The sequence below is a fragment of the Haemaphysalis longicornis genome, unplaced genomic scaffold (assembly GCF_048455015.1).
Source record: "Haemaphysalis longicornis isolate Haplotype H1 unplaced genomic scaffold, Haemaphysalis longicornis Haplotype H1 scaffold_9, whole genome shotgun sequence".
NCBI classification, from domain to species: Eukaryota; Metazoa; Arthropoda; class Arachnida; order Ixodida; family Ixodidae; genus Haemaphysalis; species Haemaphysalis longicornis.
This window is the reverse complement of record NW_027526460.1, coordinates 21194266-21218649: the sequence shown is the minus strand read 5'-3', so window position 1 is coordinate 21218649 and position 24384 is coordinate 21194266. Positions and strand designations below refer to the sequence as shown.

The window sequence follows — 24384 nt, the reverse complement described above, 5'->3', positions numbered from 1 at the left end:
GGCGTTGCTTTCGGCGATCACCTCTGGCTCGCAATCGCTCGTGCTCGTGCACAGCACGTTTGGAGAGTTTTAACGACCAGTAGGAGTAAGGGTGGGATAACCAGTCGGAACTGCCATTTGGAGTGCCGTTGTTTGGCGCTGTAGCAGTAGCACCTCACCGGCGCATTCGGCGTTCGCTGTATTAGAAACGGCCGTGGCAAAAAATTACTGAGGCGCAGAACCTCAGCTGGCTTTCCGAGGGTAAATAAGCGCAGCTAGCTTCGACATCTGTGGCTGTATCCGGCGCCATGTATGGCCTAGCCGTTCCACATGTGGCCCTAGCTATTTGCGTCCGCTCATGGTAAACCGTGGCTGCATATGAGTCCCTCTATGGCAGCGTTCAGGGTGTTTCAGGTAACTTGGAACGAAGGTGAATGCTAGGATTGCTTGGTTTTTTTTTTCAGAAGAAATGTGAATAGTTATCTTCCAGGGTGGCGTGGGCAATTTCGCTCACTTGCACAGTTTGAGCGGTGATGAACAAACTTTATTGCTGATTAGTTAAAATATGTGTACGACGGAGCTGAACCGAAAATATTCAATCGCAAAGTTTTGATACCAAAACGGGACGGCGAACGTAACAGTTGCTGTGAAAACTGTGTTGCTGTAGAATATTTTATAACGGAGCGTTCAGCAGGCCATATTTATTTATTTATTATTTTATTTAATATTTTATTTATTTATTTTTAAAGCGAAGCTGTATTTGGCTAGGCGATATAAAAATACAGTGGTCTCGTGTACGCAGAAAACTCTGGCGCAATCCCATGCGCTCTCGCAAGAAAAAAAAAAAAAAACAGGTTTGAGAGGAATTAAAAGTAAGGGGAGATAGATTGGCTGGGTTTATAGATGGCGTAATTACACTCTCGTATCTAGCGACACTGGTGAGTGGGAAATGCGCATCGAAGGGGAAAAGAAAGAGTCTCCCGGTGAACAGTAAGCCATCAGAAAGACTTTAATGAACTATAAGGAGCAACACATGGGTGTACGCCGGCCGCATGTTCCAGCTTCGCGTTTAACAGTCTGCATAGAGGGCAAGGGCGTACTTTTGCAAGTGAAATCTCGCGCGCAAAGACTTACATTTTCGACACTTTTTAGTGCACTGTACAACGTTGTAGTCGACTGGGCTCGCTTGTTAAAAGGGAACAATTGTACCATTACCGATTTATTTATTAATCAAAATCTGAAGAAAAAAAATGTTGCATGGTCCCGGCGCCCTTAGGACTATCAAGTTTCTTTTTCTTTTGCCGTAACATTTAACATGCCTTACTTTAGTCTTTGGTCCAGGCAGAGTCCTTCAATGCTTTTTTTTTTCTCTTGTTCAGGTTACGTAAAAGATCTCGCATAAATCATGTTACATGCATTACATGCGCCGTTTGAGTGCGGGTAGCTTCGTTCGAGAATTGCGTGCTCCGCATAAAGTGGATTAAGAATGCAGTGGCTTGGTATCAGAAGACTTACAAGAAGGGCGTCGTATGCAAAAAAAAAAAAAAAAGAAAAGAAAAGAAAAAGCACCGGAACAAACACTGAACTTTGCCTGAATGGAACTTGATTCGATGCAGACGATTCTCAACCTAAACGAGCTTAACTTTGACTCACGTTTTCATTTCAGCGAACTTCTTTATCTAGGCAGCTTTAAGACTTTGAGTTCATTCATTACGTACAGAGTTTGTCGAAATTTTCTAGTCGATGTCCAAGGTTTCTGGTCCACAGAGAATTCAAAGCAAAGGTTTAACGTTTAACTGAAACCGAATTATTTTGTGACAGTAAGAAAGAAAGGCGTTTTATCCAGCTTTGTGACATAAAACGTTTCAGCCTCGCTCGAGAGGTAAGCTTGTACTTTGAATTTTTTTGTGGCCTATGCACTTTTGGCGAAGCCTAGAAAATTTTGACAAAGACTGTGGGGCAATCTTCTCCCCGCATATTTATATTCAGCGCATGTTGGCTGCATTGCCAAGTCTTACAGTATTTGATGCAATATGGTTGACGACGACGACGATGATGATGATGGTTGAATTTTTATGGTGCAAGGCCAACTGGGGCAACGAGTGCCAAAAAAATCGTTATATATGAGAAATGAAGACGTAAACGCTAGAATCAGTGAGCAAGAACACGATTAAAATGAGTCAAAGGCAATGAGGATGGCTGGTGTAGAAGGCCAGGGTTGTGATTATGCATGTTATGAAATTAGGTCTAAAAATTTAACTTTTGCTAAATAGTTAAAACATTTCCCCGCATTTCCCCGAGGGGAAGAATGTGAAAGTGCGAATGCACGAGTTGAATTTGCGCGGTTCGGTAATGTTCGCGAAAGAGAGATCACACACACACACACAACTACAAAGAAAGAAAGATGCATTTATTCACAGACACCTATTTGTGTTGTCGTTGTACTTGATTGCTAGAGCGGATCTCAGCTTTGAAATTTCGTGTCAGTACTCCTTTAAGCGGGTGCATTAGCCCTTCTCACGCCCGATTCCTGGCCAATCCCCCACGTGGGTATGTGCCATGCACAGACATCTATTTGTGTTGTCGTTGTACTTGATTGCTAGAGCGGATCTCAGCTTTGAAATTTCGTGTCAGTACTCCTTTAAGCGGGTGCATTAGCCCTTCTCACGCCCGATTCCTGGCCAATCCCCCACGTGGGTATGTGCCATGTCAGCGGCCAGGCAGCGCGCGCCCATCTCCCCCCGTTGCCAAGGAAGACGAGGAGCGCGCGCACCCGCAGCTGTTGCTATGTGGACGGACGGCGGTCGCCGGAATTCAGGGTCGCTTATAAAGTGCATTCGCACTTAAAACACGCTTGCCGGAAACCATGGGATCGTCAGACAGGAAAAACGCTGGGTGTGGTGGGCTGTGTTGTCTGTAGAGTTCGGCGAAGTGTTTCTGTCGTGTTGTGTGGAGTGCTTTGCATTGAAGCACGTGGATCACGGATAGGCCGTCTCCACACCCTTCACATAGTGGTCTTGGAGATCCCGTGAGCAGGTGGGAGTGTGTTGCATGTGTGCGGCCCATCCGTAATCGAGCCAGGGTAACTTCATTGTGTCTGTTGCGTGTGTCGGTGCAGTATGGCACCATGAGTGGCTTTATTATGTGTAGTTTGTTGTCTGTCTGTTCACTCCAGTGTGCCTGCCACGTTGTGCGATGCAAGATGGTTCGAAGTAGGCCAGGGTGGTACATGTCAAAGCGTAACAGCGCTATAAACGGGTCGAGGTAAAACGGCGACCAACATAGGCGCTTACTAACAACTCTTCATTTCACTGGGAAAGACTGAATATAATGTAGGGTAACTAAGAGAGGCTGATCATCCGTGCATATTAGCTGTACGCGACTACCGTCAAAAGCGAAAAAGGCAAAAAAAAAAATTAGTTAACGTAGTCAGGGGATGGTGCCGATAAAACAAGAGCTCCTACTAATCTTTCCAAGTGAGCTACTTCTTCTTCCAGTAAGTAGGCGTGCTTACGCAGGTAGTTTCTGTGATATATGGGCGTAGAACGCTCTGCAAATTGCGCGTGTGCGCTTATCTCTGTACTGTTCCGAGATACCGCAGTCTTCGAATTTCGGCTTACACTCGCAAGTATGAATACGAAAGAGCGAGCGTGCTGCCCACTCGAGATTCGAGTGAGTTTGCGCGCTTTTTTGCTCCTCCAGCGGGCGATGACCCAACATATACCATGCGTTATGGGCTCGGGAACGACACATATAGTTGACCCGTTGCTCCAACCTTACTGCGTCGTCCTGGGAGGTGAATCTGGCTGACCCCATCGTGGCAATGCACATTGACACGCTGGTGGTCTGTGTCACCCGCTCTGGAAATCTGGAGCTGCAAGATCCTGGTGTCCAAATCGGGTGATGCTTATAGGCCACAGCTTCCAAAAAAGAAAAAGAAAAGGTGCGCTGGAGTAAAGGTGCTTTGAAAACGCTAGAACCTATTTAATTCCTTCCTTCCCTCAGCCGGTTCACACCGTCCTGCATAACCACTATAGTATCGTCCAAATGACAGGGGGCGCCCTGTCTGGCCACATATAAGGTCGGCCACAGGACAGAAGGGTGTCGACATATTGAATATTTCCCGACGAGGTCAACTGTTGCTTATCGGCGTCTGTGTCTGAAACCTCTTCTATTTTGCCCGCTGTAGTGCTTTGCCACTTTAAAGTTTAGTTTATGAGCTTTCAGTGACGTAGCGGACCACGAATAAACCGCTACTAACGTGCGGCGCCAACTGCTAAAGACGTTCATCACGTAACCTGACGTGAGAGGGCAGGAAGCAGATATTGGATAGTTTTCTCCCGCTAATCACCATCATCATCGTCATCAGTTATGCCCGCGGCAGGACGAAGGCCCCTCCACAGACTTCCAGCCACTCTCATCTTGCGATGCCCGAATGCATGGGTCCACCTGTCGTCAGTTGCACGCATTACATGCCCACCCCAAGTCAACTTCTTCCTCTCTATTTGAGCTGTATATTTGTTTCTTTATCCAAGACGATACGTGAACGACGATCCCTTCTTCAGTGTGCCCTTTTGAAGAACTCTAAAACTGTTGTCCAGCTCGTGCGCACTCACAGTAGTTCCCTTCAGTGTGTTTTTCTTTTCTTTCAAACTCAATCGTCTACGTCAACGCCGGTCCCTTCTTCAGTGCATCCTCTGGAACATCTGCAACTGTGGCCCAGTTTGTGTACATTCACTGTACTGCCCTTCAATGTGTGTTTTTTTTTTTAAACTCAAGAGCACTACCCAAGAACTGAATACTATCACTTTTCAATAATCTGTAAGCCCTCTCCCCACCCCCACCCCTTATTCCCTTTTCCCCGCCAGTGCTTCTTGCCTCTTTCTCATTAAAGCCTATCAATCAGTCAATCAATCAATCAATCCAAGACGCTCGTTTGGTATCTCTAAGAAGTAATTCCTATAATCTTATTTTTTTTTTCCGCGGCTCGTTTGGCTTACCTAAGGTTTATTTCAAGGTGTTCTATCTAGCAAGGGGCCAAGGTTCTGCCCCGTAAGTCATCACAGGAAGTAGTCACTTGTTGTGTATACCATTAGCAATGTTTCAGTTGCAGAGGTAGCCGCTGTTCAATATTTGAGATTGCTTGCCGAACGCCCCCCCCCCCCCCCCATACTAATCTACGCGTATTTCTTTCTCGTATTGTGGATCAGTTCTGCCAACTTGTCCAAGACATTTACATTCGTGCAGCTCTCCAAGGATTACATTTAGGCTAAAGGTGAGGTATTCCGTATGTCTTCTTGACATTACTTTTGATTTCTTCGTATTCGTTAGTAACCTTAAGGCGCTTTGTGAGTGTAGTTCCCTAAGCATTTTCTCAGGTGCTCTCCACGTTCACTGAGCGAGACAATGCCGTGCGCGCAGTTCAAGTGCCTTAAATAATCTCCTTTTATCCGTGAATTCTCCCAATCAAGTGTCTTAAGAACCTCCTCTTGAATACCTTGCCTAAAGCTATTAAGGCAGACCTTGTCCATGGTCAGTGAGCGGTGACTTCAGAGTGCTCTGTGACCCGCCGCGGTGGCTCAGTGGTTAAGGCGTTGTGCTGCTGAGCACGAGGACGCGGGTTCGATTCCCGGCCGCGGCGGCCGCTTTTCTGATGGAGGCGAAAAGCGAAAACGCCCGTGTGTACGAGATTTCGGCGCACGTTAAAGATCCCCAGGTGGTCAAAATTAATCCGGAGCCCTCCACTACGGCGCGCCTCATCGCCTGCGCTGCGTCGGCGCGTTAAACCCTACAAAAAAAAAAAAAAGAGCGCTCTCGTGGATAGTTCTAGTTTTCAACGCTTGACTGCCCGCTTATCACGAAATTTCATTCCGCTGGCCGAAATTCTTGACTCTCTGTAGTGCAGAACTTGGAATTCTGCGCGTGCATGGCGTGGATGCTTGTACGGGGGACGTGTATAAATTTTTCTGAGAACTATACTAGTTTCCGGCGTTCCCAGTATTTGAAGTTCATAACTTATATGCATCGAATGGGCTAGTGAAATGCCATCGATGAACCGTCGCTGGGCCCGTTCTTTGTACGGCATTTTACAGCCATAAACTTACACCAATAAGCCGGTATCTCTGTTTCATTGAATGGTGTAAAAGTTTCGGCTGACACACTTTCGGTTGTCACACTTCGGTTGACAAACTGCTGATGTGTACGGATCCGAAATTCGAGCAACGGACCCAGAGCGCCACCGGCCGCGCTCTTCCACTGCGCAGTTCACGCAGCTGAAGTCACGTGACTCTTGGTACCGATTGTATCGACGCAGACGACGGTCACTTATCGCGTTTGATGATACATATGAGGTTTGCGCCTTAATATCTTTGCCCGTTAGATCGCAGCTTACGTGAGCTCAGGACCAGTCGAACTTGTGCTCGTTTGCGCTCGGTCTCATTCTTGCAGCGCAGTCACCGACCTAATCTGTAGCGGGCGAACGGCACCTCCCGCGACCGAATTTTGCCGATGCTTCGTTATGTGTGGTTACGGGGCTGCTCTCACTCACTTCTGTGGCCTGAAGGCACGCAACGAGAGCATCGGATCAGATTAATCATTCGCGCCTCTCGTTCTGGCGTGTCGGCCTGGGTCGAAGTAGTTTCGCGACGGATGCACGCCACCTGAAACGACCGATCCTTTATTCTCTTTTTATATTGATTTCTGGCGACACCTGCGTCCGTAGCTGCGACCGAAATTGTAACTTGATCAATGTGCAGTTCATTTTACGACTTAGCGCAGTTGAGCGGTCGTAATAAATACCTCTATATTAAGGAGCCGGGGAATTCGATTCGATGTCGACTCGTTCGGTGATAACGCACGAGACGTGCAGCGGGCGATATTTATTTTTTATTGACTTATTAATCAATTTATTATTTAACACAGCGTCAGCTGTTAATTGACATTTTTAGGCTATCGTGACGGCCGTCGCAAAGACAACTTAGCATAGGCGGGAAGTTCTCATTTTCTGGGGCGGAGGGGGGGGGGGGACATATATACAGTATTTTTGCGACTCTAAGCACCCTCCCCTAATTTCGGGAAAAGAAAATTGGAAAAAATTATGCCCACCTCCCCTCGCGGGAACCCTGGTGTGATGCGACGCTGAGGGGCAAGTTAAATTTCGCCTCTCCATCTTCTTGGCGAACTGATGGAGGCGAAATAGTGATGTTCTTTTGATGCGCGAGCCGAGAGGACGATCTCGACTCGCTCCGATGACCCACGACCGATGCTTGGAGCGGGTGAGGGATGAGGACTGCCTTCCTTGCTAGATATTATGTTTATTTACATTATTTACAAAACTCCAACTTTACATCAGGTCAGAGTGACGGTTACATTGTCACTCTGACAGCAGCAGCCTGTTCGGCCGAGATCTATACTGAACTAGATCCCCTCTCGACCGACCTCGACAAAACCCAACACTCCGGTTTTGATAGCAAAAACCCCGCCTCCAAAAAGGGGGCGTACAAGAAAGAGAGAAAAAACCTTTCAAACAATTAATAGAAACCATTGATTGGCCACAGGAACCAGCCAATCACACACATGTCCCCACCTGTGGTCACGTGACCTAACACTCTCTCTTACACACTCAAAGTACGTTTCCTACGCACGCTGTTGCACCCGGCCAGAAAATACAGGCCATCTGCGGCCTAAAGTGAACCATCCATTACGTTCAGCGGGCGGCATCTGCACAAACAACAGCCAAGCTGAGGACCCGGAGCGGTCCTCGCGCGGCTGACCTCCCTCCGCGCGACGCCTCCCACGACGTCGGGCGTCTGCGCGCGCGGCGTGACAATGAGGGTTGCTAATTCACTCCCAGACTAAAGGGGCGCCGCCGGCCACCTGAACAGACCACGGGGAGAGACGTTGCCAGCCGAGGCGACCATCGTCGAGGCGAACGACCCGTCGACGAAGAGCGCCCGCCGCCGGAGTCGAAGATTTTCCAAACTTACACCGCGCGCGCTTTCAACACTAAGAGATACGATCATCTGGCCGCCCGTCAGCTTGTTATGCCGAATGACCCTGCCACCCTCGACGCGACAGAGGCACTCAGGCTAATCGCCCCCATCCTTTGACACACAAAAGGACGGGCACAACAGCTCTCCGCGGCTCCGAACTTGGCGTCCGCGCGGCTACATGAAAGGGACACGGGAAAGTAGCCACCAGCGGAGGCGACGCCAATACATGGGCCACCGGCGGCCTTCATTAATTACATGCGGAGCCCGAACTTAACACCTCCGCACTAAGAATGTTGTCCGTACACTAGCTGTACGTACAACATTAACTCTCACTGCACGTTATGTCTTACTGCAGAGCAAGAACTAAACGAAACGCGCTCAAGCCGTTACGCGGGTACACTACAAAATACAATGCAATACAACAATAAAAAAAATTAACCCGGTACACACCAACCCAACCAGCACAAAGCGCCGACCAACTGCACCAAAAACGGATACAACACGGCATACTCAGTGCCTTGGCCTAGCCATGGCTTGCGCAACATCAAACAATAAACGAAAGCGCTCAGCTACAAGGCCCGTTAGAACAAACTCGCGGCACCCTCTACCATTAAAGGCAACAAACCCCACGAAGGGTATACATGTTCAAACTTGACAACTGAATGAATGACACCATCCATTCTTAGACGTTAAGCGCATGCAGGAACATTCTTTCAATCTAAGGAAAGAAAAAAAAACACCGAACAAACCCAAACGTACCAAACGAGGCTACTCCTGTACCAATAACAAAACGTTAAAAGAAAGTTCTCTTCACGCACTCGCGGACGCCGGTTCTTTCTGGATGCGACACAGATTGTTCGTCCCTGTTGCGGTTCACCTGCTGTCCACATTCGATGTACTGAAAGTTCATTTCTCAGTACTTCAAACACCAGTTCGCACACAAGCGCCACAAGGGGGCCCTACCTGCACATTCCATGGCCCACCATGACCACATGCCAACGAGCGCAAATAAAGAAAGGCACTCGCCATTGTACCCAGAGGTAAACTCCCTACCGTGCTGTAACAGCGGCTCTACTCCTCAGGAAGACAGCGTTAAGATCGCCAGGCTGCGCTTCTCGCAAATCACACGACTTACGACAGCTGAACGCAACCAACACATGCACAATAAAAAAAAACTAAAAACAAGGGGGAGAACTACAGTACAGGGTCATCTAAGAATAACGCTCGTCGGAGCGAACCCTACACATAAAAACAAACAGCAGAAAAAAAAAACCGCAAAACGCTAACCACTAAGTGTGCGGCAAACAACACTGAACCGTCCCTGTCTCGCACTGCACACTATTCAGCGCTAACGCCCCTTTCCGCGGCGGCACACACCGACCGTCGCACGGAAGCTGATTCCGTGTTGTGTGCCACCAGCTGATCCTACACGAACCCTGGTTCGGCTCGCGGTGTCCTCTGCTCCCGGGAGAGAAGGAACACCCTACTCGGCGGTAGCGCGTACGCCGATGTCGCACCTGCGCCGCCACACCTGCCCCCGCGTCCCGCGTTCTCGGGCCCGTCGGAATCGGCCTACGCGCAAGACGCCGCGGGCCGCCTGCACATTCCTGCTTTGCAAACGGAAGCTCAACGATTAGGCGCGCCGTTCCGCTGCCCTTGCATGACCCCTGCGCCTCCTCTGCCTCCTCCGAGATGAGCATGCTTTCTGCAGCTTCGCTCGATCTCTGCATTAGCTCATCCTCGGTGCATGGGGCGGTGATGCTCTCGACAATTCCCTGCGCGACCACGGCAACATTTCCTGACGCCACCGGAAGAATTGCTGCAGCTAAGACTTCCGTCTCGCCAGATTCTATGATCTCATCTGTAGCAGTGGGGACGCTAACGTGTTGCACAACAACTGGGGTGGCTTCGGCCACCTCCACTACATTCCCACTCTCCTCATGTCGTGGCGCTCGAAGCGCCCACGAGGGAACAAAAACTGTGAAAACATTGGTATCCCCCTCGAGTTTACCAATCCTGCGGAGCTTCGCTTTCTCGTAAGCGATCTCCGCTCTCCCTTGGGCTAATTGAGCGCTAAGCTCCTCAGCCGTCCACACGGACGGGCTACCCGCGCCCCTGCTACCCGCTAGCCTTGCTTTTTCCAAAGCGTGCTGGGCATTTTTGAGAGCTAATTCAGCTCTCAACTCCTCAATTTCGAGCACAATGGCACTAACCTTCTGGTCGGTGCCGCGACATCCCGTTAGCAAAGTGGCCATGGTAAACCCGGAGAAAGTAAGTCAGGGCCCACCTGTGCCCGCTCCGGGTTCGGCCGGGTCGCAGTGTCGCTGGTGCAGCAGCTCGTGGACCCGATGCGCCGCTCTCGCCGCTGGGATGGGGCCGTGCTCCCTGGGCCAGAGCCCACGAGGCCTCCCGCTGAGGTGTCGCCCCGTTCAACCGCGGCTTCCGCCGCCCTGGGCCAGAGCCCACGAGGCCTCCCGCTGAGGTGTCGCGCCGTTGAACCGCGGCTTACGCCGCCCTGGGCCGAAGCCCACGAGGCCTCCCGCTGAGGTGTCGCCCCGTTGAACCGCGGCTTACGCCGCCCTGGGCCGAAGCCCCCAGGGCCTCCCGCTGAGGTGTCGCCCCGTTGAACCGCGGCTTACGCCGCCCTGGGCCGGAGCCCGCGAGGCCTCCCGCTGAGGTGTCGCCCCGTTGAACCACGGCTTACGCCGCCCTGGGCCAGAGCCCACGAGGCCTCCTGCTGAGGTGTCGCCCCGTTGAACCGCGGCTTACGCCGCCCTGGGCCGGAGCCCGCGAGGCCTCCCGCTGAGGTGTTGCCCCGTCGATGCTTGGAGTCTGGCTCGTCGTTGGTCGGAGCCGAACCTTGCGTTGAAGGAGTCTCTCCGCAATGCCCCACCAGCTCCAGCCCATGGTCGTGGTCATCCTGTCGACTGCGCCAGTTAAATTTCGCCTCTCCATCTTCTTGGCGAACTGATGGAGGCGAAATAGTGATGTTCTTTTGATGCGCGAGCCGAGAGGACGATCTCGACTCGCTCCGATGACCGACGACCGATGCTTGGAGCGGGTGAGGGATGAGGACTGCCTTCCTTGCTAGATATTATGTTTATTTACATTATTTACAAAACTCCAACTTTACATCAGGTCAGAGTGACGGTTACATTGTCACTCTGACAGCAGCAGCCTGTTCGGCCGAGATCTATACTGAACTAGATCCCCTCTCGACCGACCTCGACAAAACCCAACACTCCGGTTTTGATAGCAAAAACCCCGCCTCCAAAAAGGGGGCGTACAAGAAAGAGAGAAAAAACCTTTCAAACAATTAATAGAAACCATTGATTGGCCACAGGAACCAGCCAATCACACACATGTCCCCACCTGTGGTCACGTGACCTAACACTCTCTCTTACACACTCAAAGTACGTTTCCTACGCACGCTGTTGCACCCGGCCAGAAAATACAGGCCATCTGCGGCCTAAAGTGAACCATCCATTACGTTCAGCGGGCGGCATCTGCACAAACAACAGCCAAGCTGAGGACCCGGAGCGGTCCTCGCGCGGCTGACCTCCCTCCGCGCGACGCCTCCCACGACGTCGGGCGTCTGCGCGCGCGGCGTGACAATGAGGGTTGCTAATTCCCTCCCAGACTAAAGGGGCGCCGCCGGCCACCTGAACAGACCACGGGGAGAGACGTTGCCAGCCGAGGCGACCATCGTCGAGGCGAACGACCCGTCGACGAAGAGCGCCCGCCGCCGGAGTCGAAGATTTTCCAAACTTACACCGCGCGCGCTTTCAACACTAAGAGATACGATCATCTGGCCGCCCGTCAGCTTGTTATGCCGAATGACCCTGCCACCCTCGACGCGACAGAGGCACTCAGGCTAATCGCCCCCATCCTTTGACACACAAAAGGACGGGCACAACAGCTCTCCGCGGCTCCGAACTTGGCGTCCGCGCGGCTACATGAAAGGGACACGGGAAAGTAGCCACCAGCGGAGGCGACGCCAATACATGGGCCACCGGCGGCCTTCATTAATTACATGCGGAGCCCGAACTTAACAGGGGGTTCAAGCGCAAGCGGAGAGCAACCGTCGACCGAAAGGCCGCCGGAGAGCGGCACACCGGTTATATGCGCAGCGCGCCCGAAGGAGAGGAGACCGCGGAGAGAGAGAGTACTGCACATGCGCAGCACTGCGCGCAGCGCCGCCCACCGGCGGAGTGAGAGCGCGCTGGGCCGCACACCCGCAGATGTTGAGAGAGAGTGTTCGCTCTCACCTGGGCACGCGCCGGCGCCAGTGCGTCTGCCGCGGCTATGACGCAACACAATCCAACACAATTCACTTTAATCCAAATCCAAGCCAATCGAATCCAATCCAATGCCCCTCGCGAGAGAGTGTTCGCTATCGGAGAGGAGAGGGGGTGAGCGGAGGAGAGTGCGGACGCCGACGACGGACGCACGCAGGAAGGACAGGGCCGCCGACAAGAGATGCTCTCAGCGTCGCATCTAAAATGTTTGCATGCGAATCCAAGCACCCCCTATATGAGCAACCATGAAATGGTGGATTTCAGACGCGTGGGAAAGGGTCCGAGTTGACGTTGTGGCTAAGTCATTTATGAAGCTTTCAATTAAACACCTCTTAACAGAACAGAAGACGACCGGCTGGGGGATACTGAAAGCAGCGGCCCAAGCGGTATAAGGAAGTCGAATGGTAGTGAGGGTGAATGAGTATCATACGTAAGCGGTGGGTTCGCTGTGTGTACCTATTTTTCTTTTGAATGTTCCCCAAATAAAACATTATTCTTTGCGCCCGTCTTGTCGAGATACGCCTGCGAAAAAAAAGTGATGGGGGACGGGCAATTTAGGCTTTTCGAATCTATAAGCACCGCCTGTTATTTCGGGCTTCGCGATGGTGTAAAAAAAGAAGGGGCTTAATATATATATATATATATATATATATATATATATATATATATATATATATATATATATATATATATATAGCGAAGCAGAATAGGAAATGAGGGGCTCGTCGAATTAAGACAGAAATAAGGGTTGGCAGTCAAGAAAACCTCGGAAAGCAAAGTGGAGAATGCGGTAGGTCATAGACACAGATGAAGAATTTTTTGAGACAGTAAGAAAGTGAAAAAATGCCCGCCGGGTGGGATCCGAACCCACGACCTTCAGGTGGGTTCGGATCCCACCTGGCGGGCATTTTCTTTTCCGCACCTCCACCGCTTTCAATGGTGTTTAATGCAATCAGTTGTCCAAGCGAGAGGCGGGTAAGAGCAGTCTCTTCAAGAAACGGTCACGCCAGAGATTACCTTGCTAGAAGCACAGACAGGCACTGATGGTGACTGTTGCAGGTCCTTAGCACATACCCACGCGTAAATTGGCGATGGTTCCGCACAAACCGTTCCCTCCACTACGGCGCGCCTCAAGTCCGGGTGTAGAATTCGGCGCGCTAAGCCCAATAATCTGATTCTGATTTTGAGTATTGCGGCTTTGCCTCATTTTCAGTACTGACGGAATTATATATATTTATGACCTATACATGCTAGCGACGATGTCTTCATCACTAAGAAGTGTAAATTATTAGAAAAGCTTTTTTTTATGGGCGAAGCACATTAGCGGCTCAGGCTGTCGGCGTCCCCTTTCGCCGTCTCCTTTAGTAACGGTACTAAACATCTGGACACTCGTTTTCCAACGCCTCGCGCCAGAACGTAACGCGTACTCAAATAAAAGCGTATAATGAATGAAACCGGTTCAAAATCGTCAAGCACATGCAGAAGCTGTTTGTATACAGGTTTTGATTTGTGTTACACTCAAGCACCCACCCGCTCTCGACGGTTCGGGTGGTCAGTCGAAGCAAGAAGACATACTTACCTGGTGCCGGGGGCCTCGTTGATCACCGAGGACGGGCCCCCAGGGCGAGGCGCGGGCATTGCACTGCGCTTGCGTTAACCTCTGCCACTACCCCAAACTGGTACAGATGGGGCATCCCGTTCAACGCAACAGAGGGCGCCACCGCCTCAGCAAGCGCACGATTGCTCCTCCCACCGGCGTTTCCCCGGCGCCCAATCAGCGCGCGCCGTCTGGCAAGAGGGAGACTTACAATCTTTGAGTGCACTTATACACTGCATGCTTCGCCCCTTACCAGGCTTCACCTTAGTGGAGATGGCCCGTTTTTTATTTCCATGAGTGTTTTTTTACCTACTGGAAAGGATTACCTACTGGAAAGAGTAACAATACTGGGACACAGAAGAGCAACGTGCACTTGACAAGCAGCTGATAAAAAACTCTACCGAAGAGGTCGCTGAGAACTGCAGTCTTTTCACAAGCTCAAAAAAGCACGCGAATCAATTGAAAGTGAGGTGAGCATACAGCAACATATCCATTTTCTAAGCATAGGCTATCCCTAACTTTAGAAAAATAAAAATAAAAGCTATGCCCTTCGCTTTAAAAAATATGATTTATCCCTGTGTCAGGGATTTAAATGGAATTTGTGCGTACATGGCGTTTACAGTCAAAAGTTAAAAAAATCAAATAAAAAAAACCGATGACGCAACCATCGCTGGCGCTTCTAGTGCGATTGTGCTTTTATGGTAATGATTTGAAGGAATAAATGGAAAGTGTAAAAGTAAGCCGTGCACGTCGCTAACAATGATGCAGTAAGCTTTTAGCCACAAATGAAAGGTTACAGGAAACTCAGAAGAAACCTCATGGTAATAGCACTGCTACTTGCACTTCGGCGAGTAGGGGGAGGCAGGGTACAGGGGGAGGGGGAGGCTCTGCCCCCCCCCCTCTTCCCTCCGTAGTCTGCGCCTATGACACTTAGTATCACGAGAATTTCTGGTAATTCTTGGAATCGCAGTCATCCTTCGGCTATGGCAACGAAAGTTTTGGCCCAAATGCGCGCGAAGGGGGCTTAAGTTTTGATAAATATCTTTATTTTAGCTAACATCTTGACTAACAGTCTTCAGGAGTATTGGGGGGTACTGAGTAAGCAGGGTAGGGGGGTCATTAGGCAATAAGCAAAATTACGCCGCAGCGTTCTCTCTCTTTCGATTTAGCGATTGCGCAAAAGAGTCCATCTACGCGTTAAAAAACGAAGGTGGCTTCTTCGAGGAATCCACAGCGCTACATTACGGCGTGCTTCATAGTCACCGTGTAGCTCCGAAACTTCAAGCCCAGAGCCAATTTTGTGTACCCACAACAATCCTTGCTCGAGCGTTGAGAAAAAGTGACCATACAATTACAGTAACGTAATGAGATTATCCAGTGTTGGCTTGCCTCGCAGTCTCTGCCTTATCCGGCGCCAATTATTACATATGTTATCAGTAAAGACCGGATTTTAGGCAAATGCCTATTTTTTTCTTTGCGCTCCTATCGGCCCACGTTATATTATACGAGCATAAATTAGAGGATACGAAGGGCTTTTATAATGTTTTTTATACTGCCCACGAATGCCTGTTTTGGCGTTTGTGCCAAATGCTTATAAAGGCATGTTGTCAAAATTGGCGCCCACGTGAAAACTATTTAACCTTAAGTATCGCTTTCGGGTGGAGTCTCGGATCGTTATTCTTTGTTATCGGGAAGCACTGACTGTTCGGAGCTCTATGGCGTTCAGCCTAGTCCTCTTTAGTTCAACCAACTCCCGAAAACAACCGCTAGCAGCCGTGGAATGGGACGCTCATTCTCAGTGACGAGAGGCACAATTTTGAATCCAAGAATCTGGAGGTGGCGGTAATTTGCTATTGTTTCCACAATTTTCACATTGATTCTTAGACTACTTTCTGCCTGGTCGCCATACAGATTTCTACAAGCATGGGCAGTCGCATCCTCGTTTCTAAAAGCATACTCAAATAAAACGCTGATTTTAAACTCCACGATTGGGCATCGAACACGCCTTTGTTAGCAGATCATTCCTGTACTGAAGAGCCAGCGGCGATGAATTTCCTCGCGTCTCAAAATTCACACTGCCCATGGGCTCTAAAACGAGCTTTCCCATCGAAAATCTGTCCGGCTTTTTTGAAAAGTGCTCTCCAAATGCGGGGAAGTGTATTTGGCAGTGATGGGACGTCTTGCCTAAACAATTCGGATAATATCAGTGTATGTAAGAATAAAGCTGCCGGAGTTTTACCTAAAAGCCATCATGTACAGCGTGTAATTTCTTGATAAATCGTCGTCTCGCTTGCGTTTATCTTTTGTGCCTGTTTTTTTTTTTTTGTGTCGTAATTAAAATTGAGTTAGGCAGACATTCAGTATTCCCAGCTCTCAAGAATTCCTTTTCATGCCGGTTTAACCATACCAGACGCTGGCGAGCAAGCGGCAGTGGCCATAGAAAATGAACGCGAGCAGTGCGCTTGTTTAATTAAACAAATAAATCGTCATTATTCTAACAGTTTTATGGGACATTTGAACGGCTATGTTCAACCGTTGGCGCCTTTGTGCCGTCATAACAACATTTTTGGCTTTACGGCCGTAGATGCAGGTCGCGCACGTCTTCTTTCGAAATTTTTTGCATTTGTGTAAAAAATTATGGCGCCTGTATTTACGACGTTGGGGACTTGAAACGTTGTTTTGCCGGACTATTTTTGGCGCCTGAAACACGCCGTTTTAGAGCCTAAAAATCCGGCCTCTAGCAATCGACAAAATTGTCAGCCAACGCTCTTAATAGTTTCTCTCGGTGGAAACTCCGTTTTTCTGTCTTCACCACAGCATGAGTGTTTTTGCTATGTAGCCCCCTTTACAGGCGAGCCCCGTGACCTGGGATGTTGATAGTGGCGAGGACGCGATGGGCAGCCGGCATCTACAACAGCCAAGGTTAAAGATCTGTAGAGGCAAAACAGGGTCACAAGGTGACAGGCAGCATGCGCCACCTGTGCGTCTACAAACCAAGCATGCTTACGGAAGGAACGCTGGCAGCATTTTCAATTCAGTGGCATAGACGTTATAAACAGCCGACTTCTTACCTGTGACAGCCAATGCTATAAAAAGAACGATAATGTGTTGCAGGGAAGCTGTGCTAGTGGGATGCTTTTAGTTATATGGAAACAGGCAGGACGAGCGGTCGTCCTGTCTGCATTGTGCAGTCCGTCCTTGCTCGCTTTGCGCTGCCAATATTTTAAGAACGACAAGGCAGGCCAGGTGCGCTCGTAGCGTGAAGGCTATCGCTCTATTTGTAGCTTAGGGTGGCAAAAAGTTATCAGGCCTGAGCGGAAGCCAGGTGTGCGTGGCATAATAACGACTAACTCCAACTGGCGGTAGATAAGCTCTCACTTTGCTGCTATTGGTGCTGCTCGCAAGAGACATAGATGCAAAGCAATTTTGTGTATGTGTGTGTGTGTGTGTGTGTGTGTGTGTGTGTGTGTGTGTGTGTGTGTGTTTTACGGAAAAACAAGAAATATTCACGAGTAAACATTTGATAGGAATATTTTGGAGCACCGGTTTCAGATACCAAACTATATTTAATGTCATCAAATTTTTCAAACGCGATAAGAGGGAGAAAAAAATATTCCGCCTAGTGCAAACAGGGAGTCAAGTTCACCAAATTCGTTTGAAGCGGAAGCTCTATTACTTCAGGTACGAACCCAGGAAACGCCTCGCAGCGTCAACCTAACCTTCAAGCTCGGGGCCAAGGTCAAGCCAGCGCATTGTGTGGTTGCGTAGGGAAAGCGTATAAGCGATTGTTAGTTACAGAGAAGGGTCGCGGGGAAGTAGATATGGGTTAACAGTAAGGGCGCGCGTGCCACCAGTAAATGGTACAACGAGGCACTGGGTGAATCCAAGTACACTGCGCGTTCGCACCGACTGCGCTGAGCAGCGGGTGCGTTTTGTCTTGCGGTTGCCATTGTGTGCGCCTTCACTGCGGGCTGTCATCGCGAAACCCGAGATATCGCTCGACAGACTAAGTTTAACCTCATTCCAACCACGGCATTTTATTTTATCCCGCTTTCATCACCGCATTAAATTTGGCTGGGTCGCCTTGTTTTCCTTTTTTTCTTGGTGAGCGTGGTTTGAGGCTATACACCGTGAAATGCCCGCGTATACCGTTGCGTGGGGTGCACAGACTTGAGCGTATATAATCTCGAATTTAGGATTATTTGGGACTGTCAGTGTCGTGCCTAGTATATAAACTACGGCCTAGTATATACCACCAGATAAACTACGGCCTCTGTTGTGTGCCCTACGGTGATGCTGTGTATGGCATTGCAGAGAGCGCTTTTTTTTTTTTTTACGGCGAAGCTTACATCTCGTTGGTCGGAAAATTTTGTGGTGTAAGCACAAAACGCACTGCAGAAAAGCCAACTTCCACTGCTGATGATGACGATTGTGGGATAAGTGAAGGAAAAACCGGTGGGTGTCCGGCGGTACGTGGATTCGAACCCGGTACCTCTCGCATACGAAACGAGTGCTTACGTGGCGAGTGCTGTACCTCTGAGCCATAGCTGCGAACCGCTACGTGCTACACGATGATTTTAGGCGACTTGGAAATCAGCATCCCCCCCAACGGTCACGAAACGATGCAAGACCATACTCGACGAGCCGCACACGCTTGCACTTGCTGCTCTCAGTGGGCGGTGCCTCGGGGCACATTCCCTCGATGTTACACATGATTTCATCGTCAAAGATGTACCTCTTCTGTGATTCGCTGAAACTTGGTCGGGCGAACGCATCGGAGTCAACGGGCACACTGGGATCACGCGTGCAAAGCGCCCTAAGGAAAGAACATCTGGTGTAGCAATCTATTCAAAGGAGCATTTGACTTTTGAACCATACGTACTGCTGTCCCGAATCTTACAGCAAGAAATCACCGACTGTGTCGATGTGTAAAGACTAGTGGTAAAATGCATTTTTTCATAGTTTATATCAGCCTTGGAACATCCAAAACAGACATTGAGAACTTTATCCGAAAAAAAAAAAAAAAACTTGGCAGGGTAAGACACGAAACAAATCACACCATTGGTTATCGTCGATGATTTCAATATTGACATTGTGAAACCCTCCAACAAGGACTGGTTCTTGTCGCTTGACAGGGATAACTTTGGACTGAAACGCTACAATAACCCCAATCAACCAACCATGCCGAATAGATCGTGTTTGGATTTGGTCTTGGCCAAGAATGTCGCGAAAATGGTCGCGGAACCAAGCACGCTCTACCACAGCGACCACAAAGCCATCATCACTACCATTACTCTAAAGTAATAATAAAACATACCCCTCCATCAGCATGTGTAGTGTTTGATACAGCTTCGCTGGACATTCACGTTCGCAGGACGGGATGGCGGGCAATTAGTTTTGTCTGCTCCAATTAGCTCGAGGGTCGGTTCATCCGCGTGATCTGTAACCCTCCGCCTGCAGGTAACCCCTCCGGGAATAACGTGACCTTGCCATTTTTAACAAAGCCCCCGTGTGTCGTGGGTCCGTGGGCATGGGTTTGGAGCAGCCTTCATGCTTTTTTTTAGCGCTGAAAGCACGGCGACAAACACAAGGGGCGCATGCTGCTACGCCTCTCCACTTCCTGTATGCACATGCACTAACCGCGGTTCAGCCGTGCTCAAACGCGCTCATCGACTCGCCGTTGCAGCGGTTTATTAGCACTTGGGTTTTACGCTGGTTATCTGTCCTGACTGTGTCGTTCACACTGGTGAATGGGTTCGGTGTTGGTGACTAAACTTACCTGTGCGGGGGGACTAAACTTACACACCCGCCGCGGTGGCTCAGGCGTTGTGGTGCTGAGCACGAGGACGCGGGTTCGATTACGGTCCGGGGCGGCCGTTGTTCTGATGAAAAGCAAAAAATCCCCGGTGTGTACGAGATTTCGACGCGCGTTAAAGATCCCCAGGTGGTCAAAATTGATCCGGAGCCCTCCCCTACGGCGTGCCTCATCGCCTGTCAAGTGTCGGTGCGTTGAACCCCCACAATCAAATCATTCAAACTAAACTTACGCGGAAATTGACACCATGACGGGGAGGAGAGAGGGAAAGAGAAAAAGCTTAAGTGAATACTAAAGAGAGTATACCCTCACGAACGACGTGGCTTGCTGTACTTCAGATCTTGCGTTATAGACGTTCGTGTATTCCATTACTGTATGAAACAATGTGCGCATTACGGGCAATTGCGAAAGTTAGTCCTAACGAGTCTCGACGGACGACAAGTGCACGTTGCAATTCGTTTTATTCATACTGGATCGATGTGAGGGCCAGAGTGGTGATAAGGGCTTTTTCCTGGTCCCGTCTGCCTCGGTCGTATAAAGAGGGCACGAGACGGAGAAAGGCTAAGGACGCTCGTCCGTGCCTCCGGTGTTCGCGATGCCTTTTTTAAAATCCTGAATCAGTATCCTCTCCACCTGATCACAGTTCGCGACGCCTAACAAGTTCCTTCGTCGTTAGGGTCGCAGCGATAAGCCGCTCCCTGCCAGGTAGAAAGAAGCGTGCGCTGCTTTAGAAAGTGTTCGATGAGGTCTCTCCTTGGGATAGTATGCAGGCTCAGCGCTTCCCCACTGCATGGGGCCGAGCCCTAAATACACCGGTCGCTGGCGGCGTTTGGAAGATGGTGGCGAAAAGCGGCAGCGAGGGCCGCCCCGTCAGCCACGGGAGGAGTCGCGCATTCCAGCGTCCATTGTTGATGCCGTCGGGAGGATGAGAGCGTCGAAGCTCACGGCGCCCAGCTATGCAAGTACGGACGCGGCATCTGTAAGAAGGCGCTCCTCCACCGTCGGCGTTGGGCAGCGTTCCAGCCGGCGGGTATACCTCGCCGTCGCCCCTGTGCCCGGCTAATCTAGTCCCTGCTCCGCGCATCTCCCTTCTCCTTATTCCCACGCTTATTTTGGTAGCTCCTCAGCGGGCTTCGGTTTGTGAGGCCTGCAGCGAGGAGCCGGGCGTCTGAGACTCGGCGGCACACGCCGTGCCCGCTCTCTGGTAGGTGCATTCGTAAACGCGGGCCGGTGGTCCAGATCTTGATTAGACAATAAACGGGATTGTACGCCTTTTTTTTCTCGAGAATATAGCCGAAGCGTTCGGTAGCCGAAGAAGGAAACTTTGTTGTGTTCTCGTCAAGCGCTAGTGTTGGTTCTCCTGTTGTCCCGTTGAAGGGACCCTGCAACACCTTTTAACACGAAAGTGTTTTATTCCCGGATACACCAAGATTTCGCATGACGTCATATCCGTCGCGGAAATGACGCCATTACAACGAAGCAAGCGGCCTGTAAAGGGTGCACCCATGCACACAGGGTCTTCTTGCGGGGAAGCAATCTTTAGTGCTAAAGAGTACGCTATAGTACTTAGGGTTGTTCGTTTTTGGGTTTTATATTTTAGCACGAAAGTGTTTTATGCCGGAATACACCAAGATTTCACTGACGTCACATCCGTCACGGAAATGACGCCAGTACACTTTTGCCGTAACGACCCGCCAGCAACGTCGCTCGCCAAACACACCCACAAGACATCCGCCGACCCGAAAATTACGCTTGTCTGCAGATTTCGCTTCACATTTCACTTTCGTGTGTTACCAATTCCTGTGACAGAGGAATCAACCACAGTTTTTTCCAACTTATTTCGAAATTTTAAATGCTTACAGAATGTAGTCAACCAACACGTCCTGTACTTCGATTAGGGGGTCGTGAAGTACCTCAGCCAAAAATTACTGCTCTGCGCCCGTCAGATAAGTTAAAAAGAAACTTGCTCAAAAGATCTTTCTCTCTTTCCCGGTCTTGGCGTTCTTCGACCGCTGGAATGACGTCATTACATCTGTGTAGCGGCCGTTTCAGTTGCAGCAATGAACGCATTCGGTAGCCACTTCAAAAAGAAAGCCACAAAAGCAAAGCAGAAACGGAAGGCGCATCTGCTGCGACGAGTAAATCACGCAGTGCCGCTCCGGGCTGGCGACAACTGTAGCTTTCGCAGTGCTTCCAGACGCGAAGGAAACGGTGAAAGCGTTTTTTTGGAAGTGTTGCGGAGTCCCTTTAAGTTTGCGCGGTTCCGTCATAATGAATGTATACACCAAACAAACCCACTTCTCGACCTTGTTGCAAGGAAACTTTAGGTATACACATGGTTTGAGACACTCAGCCGAAGAGTGTTAGCCATCTCAAGTAAACAATATTTTGTTTGGCTTTATTAAAAAGGCGGAAACTCTATAATATGGGGATGTCTTGTTCCTTGTTCCTGTTTATTCCCAATGAACTGCCTTTAGAGTACCGAAACCGTGTATCTTTTTTTTTTTTTTTTTTTTTGTGCGCGCGTGTATGCTCTGAGAACAAGTTGGCAGCTTGCTGGGTATACAACGCGAACAGCGTGGGTTCGAAGCTCACCTCATAACCTAGCCATAAGGTATTTGCTGTTGTGGAAGCGAAATCGGGGTACGTTGTGAATAGGCTTGGCTTTTTAAGTCGATAAGAAGTCTAGGCAAGGCTAAAACAGCCGTCATCGGCAACACGTGCTTGAAATAAAATCACCAAGTGCTACACGCAAGTGCTAAAATTTATTTCTGCAAGCCTGAAACATTTTCTGGCCCATGCGCATCCCCCCCCCCCCCACGCACCCCCTTTTACCCCCCCCCCTCCTTCCTGAAAAACAAAACACGAAAAAAAAAACACAAAAAAAAAACGTGAGAGGAGGAGAGGAAGAAAACTGCATACACTCATATGCCACATCCGCGACATCTGGCCAAGAACGTGTTAACCAAGCGTTTGCCAGACAGCTCTGGATAGTCACGTAGAGCCAAGAATGCCGATTCTTAAGCACGCAGCTCAAAAACGAGTACCGAAACACAAAGAAGAGACACCTTGCTCTTTGTGTTTCGGTAGAAGAAACACCGTGCTCTTTGTGTTCCGGTCCCTCGTCTTTGTGCTGGGCTCTTAAAAATCGGCAATCATGTACGAACTGGCCCAAACCACAACTCTGCAGTGCCAAAAAGAACAAAGAAACGCGCCAGGCACATGCCGTCACGTCGACCCAAGGCTCGTACACACGTGGGGATTAGGTAAGGATGAATTAGCGCCGCGTGCACTGAAGCAATCTCGGTTTCTCATCTCTCTGCGCGTACGTGTCACAGCGGCCCCGGCAATATGCAGTTACAATTTGGCAAGTTTGCATAATTAGCCAAGGTTCAGTTACCGACTGTTTTTTTAAGTAACTGTTTTTTGTGCATTGGTTTTGTTGACTGAACATCTCCCGCGTGGTTCGAAAACGATTGTCGCTTTCAAACGAGCTGTTTTACTTTAGAAAAAATCATGACCCATTCCTTTCTAAGGTATAGATGACCCTGCGCCCGTTGAAGATCCCCAGGTGGTCAAAATTAATCCGGAGTCCTTCACTACGGCGCACCTCATCGCCTCTGTAGCGTCGGCGCATGAAACCTCATAATCAGTCTAATAAAGATGGATTACCTACGAAGCTGAAGGCACACAATTTTGAAACACTCTTGACGGAAGTCGGGCTGTTACCATAGCCGTTCGTCGTCGTCATTTAATCTCCGTAGACGTCCTGGAATCCGGGAGTAGACATGTCCGTTCGTGGTGGAAATTCGGGTCACAGTATCTTTAAGCAGATGATGATGATGATGATGATGATGTGTGTGAATTTTTTTGGCGCTAGGCCAGCTATACCGTTGAGGCAGGCAGACTTTGCACGTCCAGCACACAGAAATTTTCGACGCCCCAAGATCCGAGAGTCCGGACTACGCGGCCTCCCCGTTACGACTAGAAAAAAAAAGTGGGATTCAAGATGGCGAACGGTTTCCTTCTGATTTTCTGTCGTCTGCTCGGCCGGCAGAATAAAAGTTTATGGGCCGCCGGACGCCTCTATCGGCAGCATTCCCCTGCCCCTAAGCAAGCAAGCACGAAAGCGAACACACAAGCACACGAACGCCTCGCGCTATGGAACGCCTCATGCTTCAGATATACGTGATTAAGGTTGGCTTTGTCACACGCATTTTCTGAGGATGCGAAACAAATACAGTTGAATATAGATGTAACGAACCTCTATGTAACGAATGCCAGGATTTAACGAAGGTTTTCAATTCCCCATTGCCAGTCCCTTTGAAACCCGTGTGTTGGCGACCTCTGTAACGAAGGCGTTGCGACGGTTAACCTTGATGTAACGAATCCGCTACGCTGATGAGCCGTTGTTTTTTGTTTTGAACTGTTTTTAAAAAATAGTCTGGAGAAACGCATTGATTTAGCGAACTTTAGGGAGTACACATGACTGATGTCTAGCATTTTGGTTTCGTTTCTGCTTCATTCACGCCAGCCTTAATTCGAAACCTGCATGCAACGAAAAATTGCGAATTTTTGTCAACTTCGTTATATCGAGGTTTACCTGTATGCACGGTGCCCTAGCCGTAAACAGCTTCGCTCTAAAAGCATGCTCGAAGATGCAATCCCACCGATTCTTCGACTGAACGACCGCGGGTATCAATG

General features: G+C 49.6%; 1 protein-coding gene and 1 non-coding gene across 14 annotated transcripts in view; both read left to right on the top strand.

The window, feature by feature from the left end:
• The window catches only part of Pmca (plasma membrane calcium-transporting ATPase 3), a 283076-nt gene that overhangs the window by 8345 nt on the left and 250347 nt on the right, over positions 1-24384 (top strand). The gene's annotated exons all lie outside the window — the stretch shown is intronic.
• Positions 13840-13997, top strand: LOC144154009 (U1 spliceosomal RNA). The gene has a single exon (XR_013319432.1). It is a non-coding gene; the product is annotated as a U1 spliceosomal RNA (small nuclear RNA).